Raw genomic sequence first — 27,571 nt, 5'->3', positions numbered from 1 at the left:
TCCCCTGTTTGAAACATTTCAATTAAGCTTCAGATCAGGCCCCAGAACTGAGACTGTTTTAACGAGAGGAGTAATGACCTTCTCTTACAGGTGATTTTTGGCACACCATCAGTTTTAATTCTTCTTGATCTTTCTGCACCCTTTGATAGCCAGGATCAAGGGTTCTCTTTATATGTTTCAAGCACACTGGAGGACTTTTAGGGACTCCACTGACATGGTTTTCATCCCTGCAGTCTCAGACGAGCTGGTTGTCACCTGCAAGTTCTCCACGCTTGTTCAATTTCCCAAAGATTAAAAGACAGCTGAAAAGACAAGGCCCATGTGCTAGACTGTGAGTATGTGCATGTGTTCCCAAAGTGAGTGATCATCTGGAGGATTCCGCCAAGACTGTGGGATCACCCCTTTGATGCATGCTGCCTGGGCAGAAGGAAGCCTCGCAGAGGATGCGAAAGCAGCTGGTTGGGCCTGGTGGGTTTAATGGGGTGCATACTGTGTGCGTGTGTGTATGTGTGCATGCACGCATGTGTGGGTGTTTCTGGAATCAAGAGTTTTGAAAGTTGCACTGGGTTCACATCAGAGGGTCCTGGTTTTTAAGAGATTTATTTCATTTGCTTCACACAGACATGGGTATTTTAAGAAGGTAAATCTTTTGAAAAGGATTCATCACATTTCTTACCCTGAATAAAGAGCATGAAGGACCTTTATAAAATACCTTCTTTCCTTTCAGTACTGGAGAATTCTATTCATTTTACTTATTCTTTAACGATTCTTGAATCCTACTGTGTGCCAGGCTCATAGTCAGGCTATCACAGGGAGGAGAGCAACGAAATAAGACAAATGATCTCTGCGTCTAGGTATTTATAGTCTATTTTGAGGGAGTTATCCTCAAAAATAATTAGGCAAATAACTGCTGAAGGTAAAAAGCAAGGACACCGCGCAGGAGTGGAGCAGGTTCTGTGTGGATGTGTGTGAGGAGAACCGGCCGAGGCTGAACGATCACATCTCGGGGTGTGCGGGGACAGGAGCACTGTTGTCCACTGGAACCCTGGTGGGGAGGCCAGGCTTGGAAGAAAACCTGAAGATATCCTCACCATGACGAGGCTATTAATAGGTGCTTGTGGGTGTGGATATGAACAGCCCGGTGAACTTTTAACATTTATTCCAAGAAATTGCAGTTAAATACCCATGCACATTTTTAGAAACCAAATAAAAGGCTGCACATATTTAAAATATACAACTTGATGAGTTGGGGATAAGACGGCACCATTATCAAGGCTACAGACATATCCATCATCTCCCAAAGTTTCCTCCCATCCTTTTTATTAATATCATTTTATGTTGTTTATTACTATTATTGTGTATGTGGCAAGATCTACCCTCTTAGCAAATTTTAAGTATACAACACAGTATTGTTAGTTCCGGGCACTCCGTGTGCAGTAGGTCTCCAGGACTTATTTGTCTTGCATAACTAAAACTTTATACACTTGGACTATCACCTCCTCATTTCCTCCTCTCTCCAGCCCCTGGTAACCAGTATTTTACTCTCTGCTTCTATGAGCTTGACTATTTTAGAGTCCACATATGAGTGAGGTCAATACACTTCTCGGACCTTTGAGGTAGAAGAGCCTAACTCTGATGCTCTACTCCGAGCCGGAGCAGCCGGTGTGATTCTTAGCATGGGCTCTCACTAACTGCAGTCTCGGGCAAATTACTTAGCCTCTGTGTGCCTCCATTTCCCCAACTTGTGAATTTGAGACTTGTAGAAATACAAACCTCCTGGGATTTATCAGAGGAGTAAGTGAAATCCCCAGGGCGAAGTGCTTACCACTGTGTATGTAACGGTTTGCTATCATTTGAAAGGGAAGTCAAATTCATTCTTTTCCTCAAAGTTGTATTTCATGCCTCTCCTTGCCCACCGTGGCTAGCCTTGTGGGCCTCCAGCCATGAGTACAGCTCTGTGGGGCTGGCCCCCTTTCCCTGGCCAGGGAACATGGCCTGTCACAGACCTGCTGCCTGCTTCCAGCATGTTCCCATCTCCTATGAGGACTGTCCTCCCACCGGGACACCAGGAATGGATCATTTCAAAGAAATGGTTCCCAGTGCCTATTCATTCCTTAAGCTGTTCTCACTTGCAACCAGATGGTTTATCAGGAAGGGTATCAGCAAATACTGTGTGCTTTACTGCCGTTAGACGGCACTGGCATTGAATTGAAAAAGCCTTAAAAATGTCCATCAGTCATTTGATATACGTAGGCAGTGATCTATATTGATATGGCTCCAGCTACCATCTGAAATGGTTTGTCTTTCATTTTACCCTTTATATGAGGGTTATTACAGTGCACACCACTTACAACAGACATGGTTATTATGGACAATTGGTTATAGTGGACAAAAACTGATTTCCCAAACCAAACATATTAAATCCAATACATTTTTCATAGGTTATAACCGACAGAAACCTTGGTTTCGGCTGACATTTTCCAGGGACTTTAATGACATTACTATAGGACTCCAAAGAGGGAAAGGAGGGATAGCAGGTATCAGAATGAGGCCAGGGAACACCAGAGGTTTCATTTCCAACAAAATAATTATCCAAGGGTGGGAAACTATTTTGGTTTTAACCCCCCAAGTGCCCTGCTCAGGAGGTCAGAGGTCAGGTGTCTGCTAGCAGTTTCTCTGCACCCCCCCCCCCCAGCCGCAGGCCTCAAGATGCTGGTGGCAAGGTAACTCAGGACAATGTACAGCCTGTCCAACACAGGCCTTCTTCCAGGAAACAGCCAGCCCCAGCCGTCCAGGGGCCCTCCAGCTTCTCCGCAGCCTTCTCCCCTCCCTCCCTCCCTTCCATCTGGGCGCATCTTGTCCATGGGCCACTGACCCCATGAGCACTTTTTCTTCTTAATATACTCAAGCCAACAGACCCCCTTAAAGGAGTATTTAGAAGGTTGAACAAGGGCAGAAGGACAGACCTAATGACCTTTGGAGTTCATTCCTTGAATTCTGTTTCCTCCTAAACTAAGGTCACAGGAAATGCATGGAAAACACCATCAGATTATGTAATGAATGCCACAACTCAGCACATACCAGGTGGTAAGTTTTCTTTTCTGAGACTGCTTGCTCAGAGTTTTGAGTTCAAGGATCAGCAAAGTTCACTAGTTGTCAGAATGCAAGATAACTTCCTTTCTGCAATGCTTCTGCTCACCTTTTACCTGAAGCCCACTATTATTCTCCCCTTCTTGTCTTTCCCCTAGAATATAAGGTCTGGCACTCACAGATTGGACAAAAAAAAATGATACAGCACCTTGGTCACTGAGAATGCAGACATCTAGAACAGCATAATGTCTGGAGCTGACCAAATGTGTCTAAGTCTTTCCTCTACTTCCTATTACCATGCCACCCAGAGCAAGTTTCTTAACCTCATTGAGCTTCATTTTCTCTTCTGAAAATTGGATGATGCCTATATCACATAATGTAAGACTTCTCTGAGAAGCATCATACATGAAGACATCTGGAAAGTTCTGGCACAGAGCTGGCCCACACGAATATTTGGGGCCCTTCCTCTGTCCTCCCATAGCACACTCAGCATTCCTCTAGCCCACTGGGTGATCACTTGTTTACTTGTCTCTCTACCCACCCCACTCTTACCCTGAGTTCTATAAGGACTGAGGCCTTCATTCATCCTGGAGTCCAGTGCCAGGGACAAAGCAGTGCTTAATAAAGGTTTGTTGAATGAACATATGGATGTTAGCTTCCTTTCCACTTTGGTTCCTTCCCTTGGAGGTAGCTAAGAGCTCCACTTCAGGGATTTTGTCTTCTGGGTTTTATTTCCAGGACCTTGAACACCGTGTCTCCCAATTTATAAATGAAGCCTGCACCTCTGTTCTGAATTCTTCCCTCATGTGTTCTGTGCTCCCTCTCCAGCTCCACCTGGAGGAGGCTAGCCCTCTGTCTCCTTCAGAGTTTCAGCCCTTATCAAGTTTAAACCCACTTGCCCAGGATCACCCAGGCCCTGCTTGTCTGGAGTGAGAACAGGGCCTCTGTAGACGCAGGGCAGCATCCCTGAGGGAGCATGGGCCCGGAGGCAGCATGCCAGGCCTGATCCTGAGACTTGGGCCCTTAGTCCACTGTCCTAAACTCATCTGTAAAGTGCCCTGCTCTCACTGCTGAATCTAGGATTGCAGCAACAGAATGCAGGGGAAACTGCTTTGAAAACTATAGAGCATTATCCAAGGATTGCAAGACAAAATTACACTACCCTATTTGAATCCTTCAGTGTTCAAGTGATTTTTAGACCAAATGATCTATCAAGGTCATTCTTATATGATTGAAAACTGGGGAGCAGGGTAACAGCGCCTCCTCACTGGAGCCTGGCACCTCTCTGTAGGCCCACTGCCTGGTGCTGTGAAACCAAATGACCTAGGACATCACATACTGCATCCTGGAGAGAACGTGCCTAGATGCACTTAGCTGAGAATCTAGTTCTGCCCCTTCTGCATCAACAAAGTCAACAAAATGATTTCCTTAAATAATTCACTCCTACCCTCCTTTGCCTGAAAGAAGGTTTTACTGTGGGAAAAGACAATTATGTGGACCATTGCCATAGAGGTGCAGCCTTAACACTTGCACACATACCCCTTCCTTTTCTCCTTGTCCCCCCTCCTCCAGAGCCCCCCACTACTCCCCAAGCTCTAAAAGTCAGCAGAGGCAAGAAGTCATGTGTTGAAAATTATCTTTTCCACCTCTGTCACAGAGCTGGTTGATAAACATAAAATATAAACGTTTTTTTAGGTTGATCACTATTAAAAATGGTCAATTTGTATGAGTTTTGCAAGCACATTCCAAAAAAATGTCTCAGACATTTTCACTGGCCATTCCTGCCTCTGCGGCTTTTCCTATGGGAAGTGGGAGAACAGAATGAAAAGTGAAGGAGCTGTAGCGACAGTTCTAGGTTCTAATTCCAGCTCTACTCTTCACTTGCTGAGCAAACCTGGGAAAGTCATGTACCTCTGTGGGCATTGGTTTCATCATCTACACAATGGGAAGAACAGTAATAATAGTGCCCTTTTCAAAGAGTTGCTTGGACAATTAAAAGATCTAATCTATATAAAGCACTTAGAATAGTGCCTGACACACAATAAATGCTTTGTTAAGGTTAATTATTGCTGTGATTTGCATTTTGAGGGAAATAATCAGGTCCTGGTGAAAACTAAATGAGTTGGATGCAGATAAAGTGCTTACCACACTTCCTGACAAAAAGCAAGGGCTCAGCAAATGTAAGCCCCTATCTGGAAGGCCCTGCCCCCCAATTCTGCCTATGAAACTTCTCCCTAAAGGAAGCCCCAATTGGAGCTCCATCCTCCTCTTACATGAAGCCTTCCCTGATTAGCCCAGCTGCAAGAGAGCTTCCTGTCTACTGACTCCGTCAGTCACAAGTGGAATTTATTATCCTCCCTCAGGCACCATAATATTTGTGAACATACCATCTCTCCAATCTAACTAGAAACTCATAGAGGACAGAATCTGGATTAAAATCATATGACCTGTACACCCACCACAAGTCCTCAGTAGTGTGGATAAAATGAGAGTTCCTGTGGCCAGGATTCTCACCTGTCTCTGGTTGACTAGCCCAGTGCCCACCTGTGGGCAATTTGACTCTATAAAAAGGGCTCCGCCCAGTGCTCTGTGCAAGACATGGTGGCAGGGCTGCAAGGCTGCAGGAGAGCAGAGCAGAGGCTGGAGTGGTGGTAGTGCCGAGGACAGAGGCCCAGAGGACGGCTGTGCAAGACGGCTATGCAGAGAGGCCCAGAGGAAGGCTCTGTGGACAGAGGGGTCCAGAGGCAGAGACTGGCTTGCTGCCTGCAGACTCACTCTGAGTGAATGGGATTCTAGTGACTGACCTGCCACCTGGAAATAAACCTGGGTATAACCCTTTCACCCCAAGAACGTTTTGCTGTCAATTTCTTTGGTCACACTGAATCCATAGCGAACTTGCCTGGGGGCGAAACCCATTGGCAAGACAAGTAGATATTTGTGGATATATTAAATAAATCAAACAATGTTCTAATGAAACTATGAATTCACTAATCTAATAGTATTTGCCATTTTATGATAATAAAAAGGTAATATTAATAGATGGAACATTTTTGGGATTCATTTCTCTCAAGCCTCCATCCTTTGGGTGTTCACAGTCTCCTGGTCCTTGGGCCGGACAGCAGGAGGGTCTCAGCTGAAATCATTTTCAAAGCAAGGCAGAGAACCAACAAAAAAATAAAATAAAGTATAAAGGGTCTTCCCTTCTCATCCCTGGGTGTGGAAGCATTAGCACAAAAGAAGGTATTTAGGGTGAGAGTGTAAGAAAAATCAGAAAATGATTTCTTCTGGATTATGAGGAGAAACTGATAATAGTTCTTAATGTTTGGCCTTATCAAAGTATTCCTTCATCAAGTAACTCTTTGTTTAGGGGGAAGGCTGACTGTTCCTTTTGGCTTTTACTTTCAGGCCCCTTTTTGTTGCGGGTGTGGTGTGGGAGTCACACGTGGTTTGTGAGCCACTCAGAACGCTTAGCTTTGTGTGTGTGCCTTTCCCCAGCCCAGCCTGTTAAGGCCTTTCTAGACCACGCTATAGGCAGCAGATGGACATCAGCAAAGTTCAAGTCCACTCAGTTCATGGGTAATAATTACAGTCCAAAGCTGTGGGGAGAATGGGCTTGAGCGAGGCCGTTGGCTGAAACCAGGATGAAGGGAGTATCTGGGAATTTCACTTAGCCCTGGCTATCACCTGTTTTTTCCTTTCTCTCTCCCACACCTTCCACTACAGCCACTGTGGAGAACTGAGAATCTGTAGTTTTTTAGATGTATCCCTTGGACCTGGATGGCTTTGAGCATTTTCTATGACAAACTGCTGGCCTTCCTGGGGTCCCAGCTTTCCAGACAGAGCCTTCCCGAGAAAGAGGCCCAAGAGAGGGGATTCTGATCTGGGCTTTCCTCAGGCACCTATGAAAACCTGTCTCTAGGGAATTCCCTGAAGCTTGTGCTCAAAGAGACAATATATTTACAATTGGTGTTTTCATTTTTTTGTGAGTGTCTTGCACATGGTAGGCTCTCACACACCTACTCCTAAATGTTTGATGGATGAACAGATGATTGTTCCTCCTAAGTAGGTCAGTCACAAGTCTTCCCCAACTGCAGGGGCTGTGTTGCAGTTCAGTTATTAGTCTCCCCCTGCACTTAAACCAGGCTCAGCCCTCAGAGGGCCTTCATTTCATGAAGGGCAGGTGGATGGATCTGCTCACTCAGCGGCAGCCCTCTCTGTCTAGTGAACCCAAGGCCCAGAGGGCCCCTGGGCATGTGCTAAAGGCACCCTTGTCTGAGGCCACCCTTTAACCCCTTCCAGATGCTGCTCTGTCATCCTGGGGCACTACTGTCTGCTTCAGTGGGAAGAGATATAGAGGAACTGAGGCAGAAATAGAAACTCTTCCTTTGCTTTACTCCATGTGCAAGTGAGTGGCACAGGCGAGTAATAGAATCCCCCTTTGCTCTAAGTATGGACCATACTTCCTCCCAAACAGCTTTTAGCTGCTCCACCTGCCTAAGTTACTGCACATATTCCCTGGGGCCTCAGGAGAGATGCCCCCAAGAGACTGGAAAGGCAGACTGAAGATTACTTAGTGGAAATCAAACTACTCAATTTTGCCAGTTGAAGGGCTTATGAATGAATGATCTACCTTCATACAGTTGTATTTACTGACTTATTAAGCCATTATTTAAGTGTTTCATAACTTAAAAACTTCCTTACTTTGAAAAGTGGTAAGAATTTCCAGTTAAAGACAATCACTGTAATCCCAACACCCACTCTGCTCCTGATTAGCCCTGTAATTAAATTACCGATTAACGAGAACTGAGAAAAATCTTCACTGGGTAAAGTAAAATGTCCTTAATTATGCTGTTGTATCCTCGATGAACAGAAGCAGAAATATATATACACACACAATCACACACAAGAAATTAAATATATGTGCACCCATCTATAAATGTCACCTTTCCATAGACCTTTCCATACTAGAGCTTCACACTCAAGCCACACACCAAAGTTGTGAATCTCCTTGGTTTTCTTAAGAGCACAGATTGAGAGAAGAGGGACAAAGCAAGACAACATTATCGGCTTAAAGTTGCCTCAGGAAAATAATGATAATGATCAAATTTATAGGACTTCATTCAAAAGGGAATAATTATTCAAGCTACTTCCATATGAGAGCAATATAAATTTTTTTAAAAAAAGCACATACGTTGTAATGTTACCATCTGAAGAGCTAACTTTCACCCTGCTTTCTTCACACAAAGGCAGTCAGGATGGTCGAAAAGATATAAGGGTGATTTAGCAGAGTCCATGGGTATTGTGCCTTAGTGGGATTCAAGGGCTGGGCTCCAGAAAGCTTCATGTGGCTTTCTCATTTTCCTGATACACAGTACTCACAAGAGAGGGAATAAAAACTACTCTGAACAAGAAGGAAAGAAAACTTTCTTTTTTCTTTCTGTAGTTATGTCTTACAAAATTAACCATTTTTTCCTTAGGGTGCAGAATCACTAGTGTGTTAATTAAGTTCTCAACTGCACATACTAAGTCAGGAAATAACAACAAAAAGCTTCTTGCCGCAAAACTGAATTGCTGGAGTTGCCCGTGGCATATAATGAAGTTATACACTGCCCTACTGTTCAAGCATTCCAAATCCTGGACCTGCCAAGTAAATCACTCCTTAATTATTGGGGAGTTTAATTCATTCCCCCAACTCCCCATTGCCTCCCCACTACCCACTGTCTCTCCCAAGTGGTCCCACATATTTGTGCATTTCAGTGTATCACTTCTTAAGTCTTGAAGCTAAATTTTGTGTTGTGTACTTCAATCAGGGGGAAGGAATTTAGCACAAACATTCCTAAAGAAATTCTAGTAGGGCAATGAAACTCAGTGTGGAAATTCTTATCTCGAAGGGGACATGGGTTTGGGAAAGTTCTTATTAAGCAGCAATTTTCCATGGACTAAAACCAAACTCCTGTCACTGCTACTATAAGAATAATAAGAGCCACATTTGTAAATATCCCATGTATACCCATGCTTTTATAACCTTGAATGAATCTAGAAATGGAATCCTAAAATATACTGGGCCCTTGCTACTTTAAGGTGTATGCATACCATGACAAAGTACAAATATTGTCCTTCTTCTTTAAAAAGAAAACAAAACAAAACAGCTTCTGGCTATGTTTTGGCATTTTGCTCATGAAAACTCTGAAAAACCCAAAAAGAATGTAGAAGAACAATGCATCCCTAGTTTGTAGGTGAAGCTCAGACACAATTTCTAGTGGGCAGCACTTTCCTCTTCTCAGTTCTAAGAAACGATGGAGGATTGTGGCTTCCATTTTACAAATGAGGAACCTGAAACTATCAGCAGCTTCCATAAACAGTCACAGAAAATGATGGGCTGTCAGGCTACACCCGAAGATAAGAACAAAACCAAAATCTAAACCTCCAAACCTGATCATCCTGACTCTGAGAGATGCATTAAACCTACGAGAGCACTTCAAGCAGAGTTTGTTCAAGTTTCAGGAAGTCGGCCTCTCATCACATGGGAGAGATGGTACAGCTCCAAAAGCATACGATGTTTCTGTTTTTGGCTGACGAAGCTGCACCCTATATCACATGGCTCTGCGGCAGGACCTCTTCCCACTAAACACGCTCACTTCCCATGTGAGCTGCCATATGTCTTACCCTTCAGAAGAAGTTGGGTGTGAATCCATTTTTATTTTAGCAAGGACTCTGATTCTGTTCGTCATTAATCTTCCCCCTTTGTCTCATCCCTCATCTCTTGCCAAGTGACTTTTCAAGTACTCACTGAACTTATTTTAAAGGACAAAGCATTTCTATACTGACTCTGAGAAGAAGTGCCATGGGCAGGAAGAAAATGGTTGGAGGACTTTTTTTGTTTAATGAAGGATTTGTGGACAGGCTTTCACATTTTGGTAAATGCCTTTCACTAAAGGAACCCATTAAAGAAACTCAGTGAAATTTACTCTAGTGGTCTCCAAGTAGACCCCGGTACAGTAATTCTCAAATTTGAGCATCCTTATAGAATCTTGGGCCCCATCCCTCTCCAGCCCAGTAATTCCTAAGCCCAGGAAACTGTATTTTTGAAAGCCCTCCAGATAACCCTGATGTAGATGGTCCCCAGACCACACCTTGAAAAACACTGACCTAGTGGATGTTTACCCACATCTCAAAGATAAGTTGCAGCCTTGGCTCAGGCAGGGCCTGGCTTCAGGATATTGGAATGTTAAGAGGTCAGGGCCAAAGGGCTTGGGCTGAGACAAGGGGCCTGAGATGTCAAAGGTCACCGGCCCACTTCTTTGCTGAGTCTAAGAGTAACTTAGATTTTCTTGTTTCCCTGAGTTCCAAACTCACCCATTAGCAAAATAAAGAGCAGCCTGTTCACATTCTTCCTGTGAATCTTCCCTGGGTTCCTTAGGAGCAAAAGGCCTGTGTTCTCCCAGGGGTTGGCTTTGCTTTTTGTATAGTTGTTTTCTTCTTCCACTCAACTGTTAGTACTGAGCCTATACAAAGTGGTTTTCTTGTTCTGAATCTCATTTTTCATGTGTACCATAACTAATCTGGACTTTGAAAATCAAAATGGGAAGCATTTTGTGATCTGAATGTGATTTTCTTTTTTCAATAAATGGAGCTTTTAGCATTTAATTTTACTTAACGACCTAAGACATGAATCCACAAGGCTCACTATTTCTGCCCCATTCAATTCACACCATGGAGAAGAATTCACATAACCTGGCTTTAATATTTTTTCATAAAATAATCAATTCTACGTTTAAAAACACGTTAAGATGTTTTATTTCTTAATCAGCTAATTTGAGTGGGAAACAAAGATGCCTTTTATTCACATTTTCTTTGAGTCGTGTTACTGTAGTAAAAGTTCCCCACAAGATTTGGCCTTCGCTCACAAGTTTCACGGCTGCCAATTAGTTTCCAGAGTCGCTATTTTACAAAAATGCTTCTCACTTTTTAAAAATGTAATTGAATGTCTGTTCATCACAGAGTTTCTTGTGTTCAAGCCCAGGGTGTTAAACATTTTTCTGGTTGACTTGGGTCAGCTTTGAAAAATTTCAGACAGTGAAACTTGAGAAGGGACTGTATACTATAGTGTGTTCCTCACATCCTGTTAAGTATTAAGTGGATATTTAAATGGACTTGTTATACCTTGAGTCCACCTTAAAGTGAGCCATATAGTTTATAAGACTGTTAATTAAAAAGAGGATTGCATGGGATGCACATGTATTTTCATAATCATTCACACTGGCCCAGAGCTGCCCTTGAATTTTCAGACTAATTAAAGTAACACATTGAACTGCAAAGGGTGGATGGCCGCATTTCTGTGTGGATGCTAGCTAGCACTGTTCAAAGTAGAATGGTGAATTTTTCTTTTTTAAAGGAAGGCAAAGCAGTGGGAGAAGAAAGAATCCGCCTCAGTAGACCTGACTCCATTCCTTTCATGGCTCCCTATTTGTTCCACTCCTGGATCAAGTTTTTAATTTAACAAGACTGCATTTGGGGGGAGTTGTCAGCCCCATCTGTTTAGGGCCAGAGTGTGCCCCACCTGGTGGTGCAACTGATTTTTGAATTAGCTGAGCTTTATTTCAGTACAATAGAGTGATTGTTTAGTTGCTTTTAAGCAGTAGGATTCTTGGAATCTGATGGGCAAAAAAATAAATCAGACTGCAGCGTGCAGCAATCTGGGCTGCTAATTGCATTTGACCCATTATCCTCCACGGCCATGGTCCAAACTTTGACACGGCTGACTTTGGAGTCTGAAATGGAAATGGAAGCGCTGCTGTAGCAGGTTATCATACTGTGAAAAGTCCGTCCCTGATACACTCTCTGAGGCCTGGAAAAGAGACGAAACCGATATGAGATGTTATCCCAGGATGGTGCCGCTACTGGCGTTTGGGACAGACAGGCAGATGCGGCCCTGGGCCCCTTCTTTTTGCAGCACCAGCAGGGCAGGGAGCCGGGCTGCCCAAGACAGCCGCAGCAGAGCTGCCAAATGCCACTGTGTTCATCACACCGTAAGGGACAGGGCCGAAGGGGATTGTTCCGCCTGCCTCCCGCACCCCACCCTTAAAAAGCACGTTGCACTGGCCCACAGTTAACAACTCTTCCTCTGTCCCTCCAGCTTTATCCTCACCACACTGGCTGTGCCTTGCCACCCGGAAAGCCTCTTTGAAAATAGTACAGCGTTCATGAAGCTTCTTTCTCTTTACAAAGTGCCTCTGCTCCTGGGAAGCTCATCCAAAAGCAATAGCTTGCCACTCCCCAGCCTGGGTCTAAGGCACGGTGTGTGCTCGCCGCCAGCTCCCCGCTCCTGGAACCTGAACCGCAGCTCTGTCCCTGAGCGAGACCCTGCAGTGACTTTAAAATCAGGGCTGGGCCAATTCTTCTGAGAGATAGCGTTGGGCCCTGAGAAGAGAGAAGGGAGAAAAATAGGGAGGGCCAGCGGGGGAAAGGGTGATTTCCAAGTCAGGGGGGTGCTCTGGAGACTCAGAGATCATTGCAGCTGGGAAGAGGAATTGGACCCCAGCCCAGCTCTCCAGGCTGGACGGAAAACTGGTCCTGGAAAGGAAGGGAGTGGAGGGCGCCTGGGAGCAAGGCTGCTGACATCAAAGAAGCACCTGAGCAGCGCTGAGTCTGCAGTAGCACAGAGAGCTGCACCGAGGCTTCATTCCATGCATCAGCCAGGTTCAAGCCCCAGCTTTGCCACCTACTAGCTGAGTGGCCTTGGCTGAGGGACATAACCCTTCTGCCTCAGTTTAGCGTCAACTCAGCACACTTCTAAGGAGGCCTGGCTTCTAGCAGGCTGCATTCCTGGCTTGACAGAGCTTACTTACCCACCCCCCAGGGATGAGACAGAGGCAGCCTTACCTGTAAAATAACAGAGGCACTGGCATACCAGACTCCTCAAAGCCCCACTGGCCTTCTTCCCGTGCAGCCTTGCAGAGCTCTCCACACTGCCTCTGCTCGGGGCGCCCAGGCAACCTTCAGACCAGGTTGGAGAGGGTTCCTGGGAGAGAGACTGGGAGTCCAACCTAATCTTGCTATTTGCTGGATATAACCCTAGTTTCTTCTCTCAGTGGGAAATCAGATGGTGCTTTTCTGATAATTTAATTATAGCTCCTGCGTGTAGCAAAGGCGTGTAAGGCTCCAGACCTCGGCAGTACCTCAAGAGTCATCCCACCCGTGTTCTCAGCTTCAAGATGGAGAGATGTACTATGTTTGGGGCCAGGTCTATGCTGCACCTGGATCCCTATATTTGCCAGCAAATAGAAGCACATGGAGTTATTAATTAGCATTTATGAGCTCATTAGCATTTGTAAGTAATGTCAACACAAGATGATGAACTAAGCTGGATTGTTTGGGAAGAGGTGATGAGGGAGAAAAGTTCTCCCTCTACTTGGATTCATATAAATATTACTTCCCAAGAATCAACCCCCACCTAGAAGTCCGCAGAAATAAACACAAATAAACAGAGCAAGACAGCAAATTCCCTGTATATGAGGGTGGCCTTTTCAGAGTTTCTGGTTCCCATTACTAATCTACTTCATATTGAATGGATTTGAGACTCAGTTTAAAGAAAACATACAGTAGCAATATTGCCATCCAGCGTGGCCATATGTGATTCTTTTTCATGAAACTTTCAAGCTGAAGGGAAACACAGAGATCATTGCATCATCCCAGCTCAGGTAAGGAAACCCAAGTCCCAGTGTTGAGCTCAGAGCTGGGTCTGGACACTACATATCTTTACCTCTTTTTCTGTAACTCAAAAATGGATGACATGGATCTAGCAGATTTGGGGCTAAAAAGTACATCTGGGTCCAGCGTTAATGCTTTGCTGAAACTGTCCTCTCCTAATGTGTTTTGGGAGCCAAGGAGCATAGCCTTCCCCTCTTGGTCAATATTTCAGCCCAGCTCAACAAGAATCAATGTCAGCTGATGGCTGTTCTTCAGTTGCTTATAAGCAGGGCAACCAAGTGAATCACTGTAGTAACCTCTCCCCACACCCCGGCTTCTAATAGAAACAGGATGGAAATTATACTGTGCTTAAAGAATGCAATTTACTAGAGACTGAAAGGGACTTTTGCAGGGGAGAGAGCAGCCACTGGGTGAAGGAGGGAACAGAGACATGGTTAGAAATCTAGAGACAGCTAGAGGAATTTCAACTCTCAATTCTTCCAGCCATTTGGAAATCTGTCCATTTTTATGCAGAGCTACAACATTTGAATTACATTTAAGAGCGGTTTTAATAGACTAAAGAGGAGCCATTTTTCAAAGCTTCTCCCATGCTCTATTTATACCAGGTGTGTGTGTTGCTCACAAAAAGCTACTCACAAAAGGATGATCGGTCCCACAGTTTTGGTTACCTTTTGTTTTTGTCTTATACAGGCTTAGCCACAGTAGACTTCTATCTAATTTCTAAAGAGTAATCTGTATATCTCTGATTTCAAACCTGATTTTCAGTAGCAGACCATCACAGCCATTCAGTTCTGAGTCTCTGTGTGTGGGATATAGGTTGATACCTTGGGCTATGTTGGAACAAATTAGGCATTAGATCTAGGTGGACTAGATGGGAAATGAGGGAAGACCAAGTGCTAACCCAGGATACAAGCTATTCAGTTCTTAAAGGTTTTTGTGGATTCCTAATTTGAAACAGCTGGCCCAAGTGGCACATCCTGGTGACATAATTTTTCAATAATACCACGCTTCTGCAAACAACCAGCATTCCTGTGCTGGGAGACTGGCTATAGCTCTTAATCTCAGTGCTGATTATTCCAATCCATCATCCTGTGTTCTGTGTGGTCAGCCAAAGGCAGCCTCTATCTCATATTTGAGTTCATCTGCATAGAACATTGGATTCCACCTGCAATTCAGTGCTGCCTTTTAACTTGGTCAGCAGCTTCTTGCCAGTGTTGTTTCCTTATACACGATGGTCTTTCTTGCCCTTTTTTCCTTCTTTAGCTGTCAGGTCATCACTGGATACAATATTGTCTGATAACTAGAGCTCTTCACCTTCTATAAGCTCCCTTGGGATGCTGACATCTTGGGTTTTGTGACTAGGATTGGGGGTTAGTCTCATGTGTATTCTCTGTCTTCAGAATGATCATCAGTGAGTTTTACTGACTGAGCCGAGCCACCCACGCCAGACAAGCCCTTTCCAAGTGCCAAGAAGGTGCAGGAGCTTCTGGATGGCTGTCTCAAAGAACCAGGGTTCTCCTGGAGTTCTGGGCCATAATCAATACCAACTCCCTGCTATGGCTTTGGGCATTGCTATTTTAAATCATTTGGGAAAATGGGGCAATTTTCCATAATATAGGAAAGGTAAAAAGGCATCAGCAACTCCAATGTTACAGACCTTACCAACAATGAGTGGCCTCTAGGGTATCTTTCTAGCAGCCAGACTTGCTAGTATCTGCCACAGCTGAGATCTGCTGTTGGCGTAGCATGTTAGGGTGTCATGGACAGTGACCAAAAAAAAAAACCTCAAGCAGCTGCATTTCAGGAAACTATTAGAAGCAGCTACAAGTAGGAGACTGAAGAGAAAAGATGGAGGACACATTAGAACCCATTTCCCATTGAAACCCTGTCAATGGCTCCACAGTATCCATAGGATAAAGTTGATTTGATACCCTTCAAAATAAAATGTAGGAACCTTCATTTTTTTACTCCTGCTTTCCCTGATCTTGTCTTCTGTGTCCAGCCACATCCAGCCATGCAATTTTTCACCCTGGATCTTTGTTCTGCCTAGAATATCCTTCTGCACCCTGATCTTCCCTTTCTTACTCTAGAAGACTAAGTAAGCTCAGACATCGACTCCTCCTGGCAGCTTTGCATTATTGTCCTTCCCCTCTGACCACCAAATAAGATAAGGCATCTTTCCTCTAGGTCCATCTCTACCACGCCATTTACCATAGTATTTATAATAGCTTGGTTAAGAATGTGTCCTTCACCCAACTATGTGTTTCTTAAGGGCAAAAGCTCTGTCTTATTTCCCTTATTCATTTTTTATTTCCTGTACCAAGAACAAAGCCTAAGACATGGAAATGTAATAAATGTTTAATGGATGAACAATAGGCTTCAAATATTGTGAAACAGCTAAAGAGAGGCTGCCATCCAACAGCCTAACCTGGTGTCTCAGAAATGGAAGCGCCAATTTTGAGCCAAACAGTCAAGCAACCTGAAAGACAAAGACCATGAGCCCCTACAGGTGGTAATATCTACCCCCTCCAGCACCAGCCCTGCACACACAGCCTCTGCTACTGTAGCTAAGGCAGACTGTATCTGCAGCTGGGCTGAGATCTGTCACTGTTCCATCTACCCCCAGAAGTGGGGTCCTCATTACAAGCAGCTAGCAGGTGACCAAGCTCCGGCATACCTTCTCAGCCTCATCTTTCTCAGACCACTCTGGTACCAACTCTTTGGGCTGGATTTTCTGGGAATCAAACTTTGTCAAAGATTCATGTGCAAAAAATTTCTTAGTGTGTGCTCTTGGGCATCATTGTTTGCAGAAGGGAGTGCAAAGCGAAGGGAAGAGGATTGGGTCAAAGGGGAAGTTGGGCTACAACATAGCCACAACAAAGGCCTCAGTCAATCTCATGGGCAGCTCTGAAGCTGGTTTGCACTAGGAGTTTTAGGAGTTGTCGAAGTTGGGGTGAGGTAGACCTTTTTACCTCCTGAAAACAAGTCTTTGGATGCAGGGGTGTGACACAGAGTGAAGAGGTTAGCTTAAGCAGAAGCAATTAGCTGCCAGGGCTGACAGTCAGCAGCACTCCCAACAGCAAGTCCTTCAGTGCTGAGGGGCATCTGAGGGGTAGACCATAGTGACTACTACAGATCCTCATTCTGCGTCTTATTAACTGCAGGCCCTTGGGTAAATCAGTCACAGTTCTCTGGGCCTTAGTTTCCTGGTCTGTAAAACAGAAATGATAATAATGCCTATGTCATAGGATTGTCATAAGGATTAAAGGAGGTAATAGTGTGATTCACCTTAATACAGAGCCTGGCACTTAATAAGCGTGGTAGCTTCTCACAGCTATGAGGAGCTTAGGGTTTTGTGGAAGCCAAGACTAAAGTACAGGCTACAACAGAAGAAGTTGCTAAGCTGCAGGCAGTAGAAGCTTAGAAGAGGTGAAGATGAAGGGAAACAAAGAACAGTTTCAAAGAGGAGATGTCAATGATACATAGAGCTTAGAAAGGTGCAACAGGAAGAGACAGCTTCCAGGTAAGATATTAACAAGAACAAAGGCCCAAGAAAGGCATTTGCAGGGTGACAAGGAAGTCATCCTGGCTGCTACTGTGCTTCCTGCCCAGAAGGAGGCTAGGTGGAGTGTGGGTTATGGAAATTTAGAAATCCAGACAGAAACAACTGCTCTGAAAACCCCAACAGACCATAGTACAGTTGAGCCCTGAAGTGGTATAAGGGGCATCGCTGAGGAATGAAGTATCTTGGCAGGAGAGGAAGAAGGAGGATGGAGGGAGGGAAGGACAGGTCAGACACACATTAAGGAGAGAGACATGCCCAGGAGATGGGGGGAGAACAAATTGGGATTAAAAGCCAATCCAGAGAGTGAAAGAGAAAATCAGAAATGAAGAAGAAATATAGACTAGAGCTTGAAGAAATGATGGTCTTTTGATTTCAAAAGCTCTAATTCAAAGAATTAATGTTACGGAAAAAAGTAATAATAATAATTTAGGGCTAGGCCAGCTGTGTTACTTCCTTGAAAAATAATACAAATACACTTATTACACTTATTAAGAAGCCCAGTGTTTGCTATCTTATGAATAGTTCTGAATTATTGTCCCTTCCCAAAAGCCTACTCTCTCCAACAGGTGCAGTATGATACCATCTGCCTGACGAAAGAGTTTAAATGTCACTAATTTCATAAGAAAATGCAATTGCCTATTTAGGACCCTAGTTTATTATGATGATATTTAATAATTTGTACTTACATGGCATTTAGGGTCATAAATTGAGTTATAAATGTTAACTCACTAACTTACACAATAACTTGTTAGAAAGAGAGGAAACATGGCACTCCCCTTTTTCAGATCCATTCATTCAACAAACATTTATTGGGTTCCTACATGCTAGACATTTTAATGATGCAGAGATGTGGCTATGTGGAGACGGGTTCATGCTGTTTGACTGCCTGCTCCCCAGCAGAATAGGGAGGCTTCCAAGAGCAGGGACCATGAATTTTCCTCTCTGAAGTCATAAGGCCCAACACTGCACCTGGAATAGGGGAGTCATTCCATGAATGTATGTAATTTTTAAAAAATTAAGTACATGGAATGAGCAATAAGTCTATGCTACTGTTATTAAAAACATAAACCTAGAAACCTTTGACCTCTAAGCCATTGCTAGCCACTGGACCTTACTTCCTGTAGAAACTCCTCATCTAGCACTCTCCTGCTCTTTTAGATAGTAAAAATTCACTCATTCTGTGAACACTGAAATATGCAATTTCTGTAGCCCTTTGCACTTACTGGAGACAATATCAAGGCTGAGGCTGGGTCCCACACTAAGCTTTGCTTTGTTCAAAGATTTTGGCTTTTATGAAGATTATTATACTTAACAGCAAAAGAGAATTCTGATTCTAGAAATCACTCAAAGTTAATATTCTATTGTTAGTCTGGGTTGGGTGTGGGAAAGTTCCATTTGGCAGTACTGACTAATAATGAGGTCCTGACTGATATCAAATGGCCAGCAGAAAAAAGGAATAAACTGGACTCTGGACTTCTCTCTGACTCAGGCCTCAGGTTCTCACCATGTCTGAGAGACCACACTTCAGGTAGATTCTTTGTAGGTGTCTGCTCATTTAATCCCCTCTCACAAGGTCCAAAACAAACCTACTGTGCATGCACCGTACCCAAATCCTGGTGAGTGGGAAAAAGAGATAAAGTCACAAGTTCATGCCCAAATCTTGCCCCTTCTCCCCCTCCAGCACCCCAATGTGGATACTTTTTAGGAAACTAGATTACTAATATCAGGAAGGTATCTTCTGTTCTTAGAAGTAAGGCAATGGTGTCACCTGGCCCAGATCATGAAAGCAGAATATCTCCAAGCCTGAGGAGCAAACTGGCACCAAAAGGTCCAGGTGTTCAATCCCAGGCCTGGAGCTATTGCCCTGGGGACGTCACAGCAGAAAGTCCATTTTCATAAACATGAGAACTCAGGCCCCAGACACTCACTAGGCCAGAACAAACCCTATATAAGTTGCTGGCCATTTCAAAATCACAGGTTACCATTTCTCTTTACATTATGTTCCCTAATTCTGCTCGGTGAATATCATGTAAACCTACTGCTAGCTACAGACCTTCAAATTGTTATATGTCAACGGTGCCATCTGAAGAGGGCCAGAGAAGCCCAAAAAGGGTTTGGCTTCCTTCATTCTTTGAAAAATATATCTTATATCATTTGAATGAAATATACAGGTGAAAAAAAAAATCTCAGAGTTTCTTTCTTCTGCTTTTCAGGGGACGATAGTGGCACAGTCTGTCTATGGCTGAGCCCACAGTTGCACATGAAAGTTAATATTTCCAGGGCCCTGTGTGGGCTACCTTTCCCAGGATTCATGTTCGCAATGGGAAACTGAAATAGCGTGTGAGAGTTACCCTAAGTAGATTTAAATAATTAAATTCAAAAATTCTCAAACCACTTGCTGTTTCAAATTTATTTCTTTAATAACAACTCAGACTCAGCAACAGACTGGATTAAGATTTCATTTATTCGAAATTTAAGGTATATCCAGCCTTGGGTGTTGTTTTTGAGTATTTAAGGGGAAATTTGTGCATGGTAAAAAGTGAAGAGACTGCAGCATTAGAAATTCATTTCCTCTATTAGAAGCAGGGCCACGCCTGCACTCTGCAGCTGTTCGAGGAGGCAGTGCCGATGGGCTGGAGGGTGCACCGCGGGAGCAGACGACTCTTTGTTTCCCCACAAGGGGAGAGCTGGACAGTCCCACACCCTGAACAAGAACTATATCCTCAGTGGCGCCAGGCAATTGGGCCAGATCATCTGGGGTGGTTTTCATATGGCAAAGGAAAGCATCCTCTGGGAACTGCAGGGCAACTTCCAAGGATCCGTTTTCATCTGTGACCTCAAATCATGTCCTGTACCAGAGCCCAAAGATGGGAGGCCACCGCAGCCTGAGCGGAGTTCACTGACCTCTGAAATAACCCATCCAGATACCTTCCACAAAGCAGAGAGTAGCTCCAAAAACAGGTGTTACATTGCAGGTAACAGCCCCACCGTACTTACTATTCATGCTAACAGTTTTACAAACAAGTGAGTTTCTTATACATTCATCGCCACCCCCAGGCATTCATATTCCTTTTAAGTACAGAAACCTTAATTAGATTTTGACCACAGACCCGGATTTGACTTACCCTGACAGGGTTTCCATTAGTGTAATCTGTAGGGGAATTCACTGTTTTAACATCTGTGTGCCTGAGGCCTATCTCACATTTACTGCAAAACTCTGAAAAGCCTCCCTTGTACGTCTGTATGTTTCCTCATGCTCCCAATTTCACAGAAGTCATTTCAGCACCAAACGGTAATTAGCAAAGGGATGGGCCTCAGCTGACATGAATGCAATTTATTGTTTTCCACCAGGCCCTGAACCAAGCAAACAAAGAACACAGTCTAGCTGTCTGGCATTTTATTAACTTGTATTGTGCAGTGCACCTTACTGGAGGGAGATCTTCAAGAGAAATTCAGCAGTTTGTGTGTGGCACCATGCAGACTTTGGAAGAATATTAATTTCAGTTCAATTAGGCAAGTTTTGTGGTACCTCAGCCTATAATAGAGGACAGCCACTTTTATAATTATCTTCCATATTAACTTTATCATCACCAGACTTTTGCATAAATGCAACCTTTCATCTTTAAAATGCCAACACTTCTTCAATTTTGGCAACCGTACAGCACTGCTAATTATTTGCTCATTATGTGTGGTTAACTGATGAATCATTAATAAATGAATGAATGGCTAATATATTTTTATGGTAATTGGAGATATAACTGATTGCAGACTTCCTTAGCTTCTCAAAACAGCACTGAATGAGCAGTGGCTGCCTAATTGTTTACAGATGCTATTCATGCCCTCACCCAGTGTTTCCCACAGTTGTGGTTTATCACTGGCATATTCTCATCAGTTCCAGGGTGGCAGCTTGCCGAGGCCTAGTCTCTGCAGAGGGGAGTGGGCAGCACGACCATGCTTCCTCTCTTGTGTCTCTGTCACCTCATGTTTTCAGCTTAGCTGACACGCAACTGTGTATGGGCCTCATGGCCATTTGCTAGCAGTTCGAAGGCTCCTCCCAGACATGATTTGCCTACACATTGGCAGAGCCACAGCTAGAGTGCTGCTGCGGTTACCCTTACTCAAAAACATATAAAGAATCAGATGCTGTCAGGCAAACACTCCTGCCATCCAGTTGCCACTTGTCTCGCCTGGCACACCCGAAGGAACAGTGGCCGATGGCCACCCAGCCTGGCGTCTCTGTGGTCAAGGCGCTAAAGGAGACCCTTTGCAAAGTTTGGGTAGAAGCCTGGAGTTCAGTTTGCACAGAAGTCCAGAAAATAGAATCAACCAAGCATCCTGAACTCCACTCACTGACTCACCATTCCGCAGCTGTTTAATGGACTTGAAGATAACCACTGCATCACAAAAATTACATCTATCACCCTGCCAATCAGTCACCACCTCTAGGTTAAAAACAAAGAGTCCGTCATTCTTGACGATTCTTGTGAAAATGAAAGACAGAACCCTGGCCAAGTAAGGCTTGTTTAGCTTCCTACAAACAGACGGAAGATCAAGTTAAAAATGCAAAGGAGATTACCAATTCTTAATTATAATTATTTAACCAGGTGGGTAGTTTCTCCTAATGAACATTTCCATGAAAACAGAATAACTAATGACAGTCTTAAAGAAGCCTTTGTCTTTCCATGTACTAATGATCACATTTATAAATATGCAGCAAGGCCCCCGTGTACATTGCTAATGATAAGTAATTAAGTACCAGGCGTGGGAAGCCAGTGAAAAGGGTCATGTTAATGCAAGAGAGGAAATTAAAAATGCAATAAAATAAGTTGCCTAGAAAAGATTAAATAAACTTCTGCTTCTCCTCCTTCCAGAAGGAAAAGAATGGTTTCCCCATTCTCTCAGTAAAGCCCTGTCAAGCCATTCAACAGCTGGGTATAAAGTCAGAGAGTACACGTGATCAGCCTGCTCTCTGCCCCATCCTCATTTCACCCTGTTGGTTTGCAGACAGAAGGCGTGGCTTCCATGGGCACTTAGGGATGTTGGGTGAGAAGAAGGACCACTAGAAAAAGAAAACAGTTGGTCTGCAAGGATGGATTCTCCGCCACTGGGAAATTAAACTGGACTTTTTTTGTTATTGCTGACGTACCATTTGTTTATTAAACCATGTGGGCTAACCTGGATTTTTTCTCATTTTCTAGATGAAAAAGAGAGGACAAGATGGGTGCCTTTTCCAGTACAGCAAAATAACTTCTGTCTCTCTTCACATTGCCTACTTCCCCACCAGACTGCAAGCTCCTGGAAGGTGACACCACGATTCTGAGTTACTGGACACTGCATCCTTCATATCGAGCACTGCCCCAGATACAGTGAGTGCTTCACAAATGCTGGTTCCGTAAGTGAAGAGGTGAATGTTCCAAAGAGATCATCTCTAAGCCAAGTAGGAGCTCATCAGAGCCCTTTAACATCACTCCCAGTCCAACCAGCCCTGCTATCCAAACACTTGGGCCCAGTCAAAAGTCATGAGGCATTTCACTCTCCTTTAGGTCCTGAAAAAGCACCAGTTCTTAAATGTGCCATCACCAAAAGGAAGAGAAAAGTCAGCCTTTAACAAAAAATCTGTCTTTGAAAAAAATTATACAGTTGGCTGTAAGGCTCCCATGTGGGGAATGAATAGGAATCCCAGCATGTCCATTAAGCATTAAAGACACATAGAATGAATAAGTGGCCTTCTCGGCGAAAGAAAAGGGACTTGTATTTGGAGCTCCAGAACTCTTAACGAAGGTCAATTTTTATGCTTTTTTTAAAGTATCTTATGAAGCTCTTAAACCACTGAAGATTTTTTCTTTCAAACATTACAATCTCATTGATCTCAAATCTCTCAAGGCTTCCACATTCCCTAACTCTTCTGGACCGTTAATCCGTCAGTGAGGGGAATCTCATTTTCTGCGGCTGCAGTCTATGGGTTGTCAAGAAGACAAGCCTGATCTGAAGAAAACAGCCGCAACAAACAAAAACTAAACCTTGGTTAGATATTTTGCATAGTTTTTCCCTTTCATTGAATGTCTTTCTCTCCTCTTTTCCCTTAAACAAGTCCTAAGAAACAAGTCATTAGGCAGAAAATCCAAGGCTTGGATCTTTCTGCCTTGTTTTAATATACCTTCTGAATGTAAATGAATCATTTCCTTTTACATAAAATCTTCAGCAAGGCCACACTTCTTTTGGTGTAAGAGTGTTGCCGTCGGGAAGCCTGCCTGACTCTCAGAAAGGCAGCTCAGTACCTGAAACCCAGCAAAGTGTGTGCGAGCCTCGGTTTGCCTTACAAATAAGGGCTGCCCGGGGGCCCTCCAGGGAGGCCGGCGGGGCTCCCGGACACCTTACGTGCACCTTCCAGCAACTTCCCAGGCAGGCCTTTGGTTTCTTGGGGCGTGCCCGACTTTCCTCCGGAGAAAGCTCGCCGGCGCAGAGGCACTCTGCGAGCTTAGCCTGACCCCCAGTGGCCGGCCCTGTCATCGGCCCCGCGCCCGTTCCCACTCCGCACCGCCCCTAGGTTACCTAGATCCCAGGGCCGAGGCACCCTTCGCTTTAATTGACAATTAAAACCAACTTCAGTTCTCACAAGAATCAACAGAGTGAAATTTCGCAACTGCCAAGTTTCACAATTCAATTCCCTTGAAGCAAAAGCAACAGTTTCCCTGAGGTTTTACTCTGCACCTCTCCATTTGTTGTTTAACTTCCCCCTCAGGTTTCTCTTCCCACACACAGTTTTATTTTAGAGTCAGTCATGGAAACCGTCTCATGGTGCTTCTGGGGGGGGGGGGTCCCTCTAGGTGCCTGGCCTGGGGCTGAGTCAGCCCTGGAGCCAACCCCTGCCTGGGAACAGCGCGTCCGGGACCTGCCGGAGGTCAGCCGCTGAAAATCAAACCTGAAATAAGGCTTCTCTGGCCGTGAATAGAAAGAATGGGGTCAGCAAACACATCTGACCCTGGTGGCAGGGTTACCGGGTTTAGCAAGCGAAAATACAGGGCACCATGGGACATAGGTATACTGAAAAATATTTATCTCAAGTTCACACTTAGCTCGGGTGCTCTGCTCTGCCTGGTAACTACCCTCCGTGAAGGAGAGTTCTGCTTTACGGTTTTACAGATTAGCTTCTGACCCAAGTTTTGGGTAGTCCAGGGTGCCTGGGTGCCCCCTAGGAGTTAGGAGGATATTGTTTTTAAACGATAAGAAAACAGAAAGAACCTGGTTTCTGGTGGCCTCTCTGGAGGCTCAGGCCTCCTTAGGCACTGGGCCACCTCTCAGACTAGCAGCCCTGTTCCTCCCCCGTCCCCTCCCGCTGGCTCCAGGGCAGAGACAGGCCCCTGCCCTGAAGCAGCCCTTTCCCACAGTCAGCCTTCTGGATTCTGCCAAGGGTGTCTTTGCCCATAGATGTGGAAACAAAAGTCACAACCAAGGTTTTCTGGGGGTGATAGAATAAACTGCAGCTGGGTCTTCCATGGATGGAAGTGACTACATTCTGACCTGTGGTTTGTGCCCATGAAATGTAAAAAAGGTTTAAAAAAAAGAAAAGAAAAAGTTTTGCATTACTGTTATCTTCCTTTAAAAAAATATGAAGACTATAGCCTTGGGAATACTGTACATATCTGTTACCGACAACTCTGAAACCACCTTGGCAAACTTGTCAGTTAAACCAAATGTTAAATGGAAAATATTTGGCGGGATTTAAAATTAGACCCGCACACATTACTTACAGATGTCTCCATGAAAAACACTTGAAACTGAACCACACCAAGTAATAAACCCCACAATGGTGTATTTTTTATACCCCGAGTTAATATTTATTATATAAGTAGCCATATGAAGAAGGTATTGCATACTGCTTAAATTAAATAGGGAGGAATGAAATCAGCAGTATCCCTTTACAGCATATGGCCCAGCAAATCAAATTACAAAGCTTTCCACATCTCATTAACTGCAATAAGTACAGTGAGTTTTCTAATAAGTCACATCTTTTTCATGTGAGTGGTGAGCAGTGACTTATTGTAAGAACTCACAGGATGACCCTTGTGCTGAAATTAAGAACTAATCTAAAATGGGCAGGGTCATCTGGTCAACACTGATCATAACATTTCCTCATTATTGTTTTAGTTGGCATTGAAGCATATGTTTTCCTGGTGCCCCAGCTGAAAAATGCCTTTGATAATTTCACTGACAGCAAATAACCCACACACTGCCATTTAATGAGTTCGGCAAGATTAGCTGACAATAAAGAATATAGTATAAATGTTTTTATTAGAACTGATTTATTTTTTAGCTGCAAAGAAAAAAACGTCACATAGAAATGCTGAACTGACTTCTCCCCTCCTGATAGCTCTGGCAGAGATGCAGGTGAAAGGCAGGAGGCGCTTGGAGCCCAGGGTTGGCCACAACAGTGCCTTTGGACTGCAAATGGTGAAAGGCAAATACCAGCTGGAACCCTCCCTCAGATGTTGGGTTCCTCCTTTGCACAACAAGGGGAAAAATACTTGTACAATTGCTCATCATGTGGCCTTTGGTTGAGATGAATTACCAATTTACAACCTCTTGTGTTTGGAGAGAAGCAAACTGTGCTCTTTTCAGGCCAGAATCAGGAACGGAAATCATTCAAGCCTTCTTGTTTATAAGGACAGAGTGAGGCCAAAAGTCCGTTTCCCTCTGCTCAAAGCCCTTTCAATGACGAGTTTCTTGCCATCTACACTAATAAATACGGTCTGGTGTGTGTGTAACCATACACTGAGGAGATGGGAAGAGTGAAAGGATTTTAAATGGTTGCAAATTGCTCTCCTGCTGAGATAACAGCAGGTTGCATGTGAGCCTCAGTTGTTACACATTAAGAATGGGCATTTGGCTTCTTTTCACACAGCTGTGAGAGAAGGGGTAGATTTCTACTGGAGAGGAAATGGGTCTGTATTCTTAGGGAGACAGGCTTTGCTAGTGGCATCTTGCCCAGAAGCTCCTTCTTCACAGCTCCAACCGTAGGGACTAGGGACAGGATAAGCAGACCTTTGTGCTGGGGGCAGAGGCATCGCTGGGACTGGAGGTGGGGTGGGGAGGGGGGCAGCCCTGAGACTGAGGCCATAAATCCCAAAGCTTGGCCAAGTCCAAAGGATCAAAAATGGAGGCAAGGCCAGATGATGTAGGCCAGATGATGTAGGCCAGTGTGGAAGAAAGTTATCCTTGAAGTCAGGGAGAGTTGCTGGGAGGGTTTAGAGGCCTAAGAGTGGCCCTTAGGCACAAGTGGTCTTGGGGAAATCTGACCATGCAAATAAACTGCATTAGGAAGGTCATGGTGGTGAGCAGGGCCCAGCAGTGAGTGTAGCATAGGAAAAGCACCTTCTGGCTAACTGAGACTCAGAGGTTTCCTCCCTGACAGACAGAAAACTTTCTGTTTTCAGCAAAATGTAATATGCAACTGTGGGAGCTTCAAAGAGACTGCCCAGTGAACTGTGGACGAGTCGTGGGAACAGAAGAGCAGCCACTGGAGGAATGCCTGGTACAGCAGAAAGCACACTCAGTGATGCTAAGGAGCACGAGAAGACCCTTCAGTCTGAACACTTCCAAATACAGCCTGCAATGGACTGCTGCCCCCCACCCCCAGATGGGACTGTGGAGCCCAAGTTAGCTACTCCTCCTCTCAGGTGATGGAAACGTGCAGGGAACGTGCCTCGGAAGCTAGGGAGACTCTGAGGCCTCCAGTCAAAGGAGGAGATGGAGAGAGAGAACTGAAACTAAACAGGGTCAGCCACTGAGCCCAGGCTGAAGGTAGGACCAGGTCTGGAAGACAGAGACCAGAAAGGCACTGAAGAGGGGAGACTCATAAGAAGCACCTCTGGCTGAGCCCATGGGAGGAGAAGGAACTGGTAAGGGTGCCAAAACTTCAGGAAGACCCAAGACAAAATGCTGGGGGTGGGGGATTAAATACAATCCCTAGTATTAATACATCTCACCCAATTCCTGATGAGAAGGAATTAGTAGTTACCACCCAAAGCAAGTGTTCAGGAAAATTGTACATGGCTCCCCTGTAGTGTTCTTGGTCTCCAAAACGTAACCCCTATTAGAGCCTTCATCATCTAATTTCATCCTTCATCTGTAATTGAACCTGCCAAGCCTTCAGCTACACAGACCCTGGCTACGCAACTGGAACTTAGACAAGGACACTCCTGAGAA

Source organism: Manis javanica, chromosome 4, assembly GCF_040802235.1.
Source record: "Manis javanica isolate MJ-LG chromosome 4, MJ_LKY, whole genome shotgun sequence".
Classification (NCBI taxonomy): Eukaryota; Metazoa; Chordata; class Mammalia; order Pholidota; family Manidae; genus Manis; species Manis javanica.
This window is presented reverse-complemented; position numbering follows the sequence as displayed.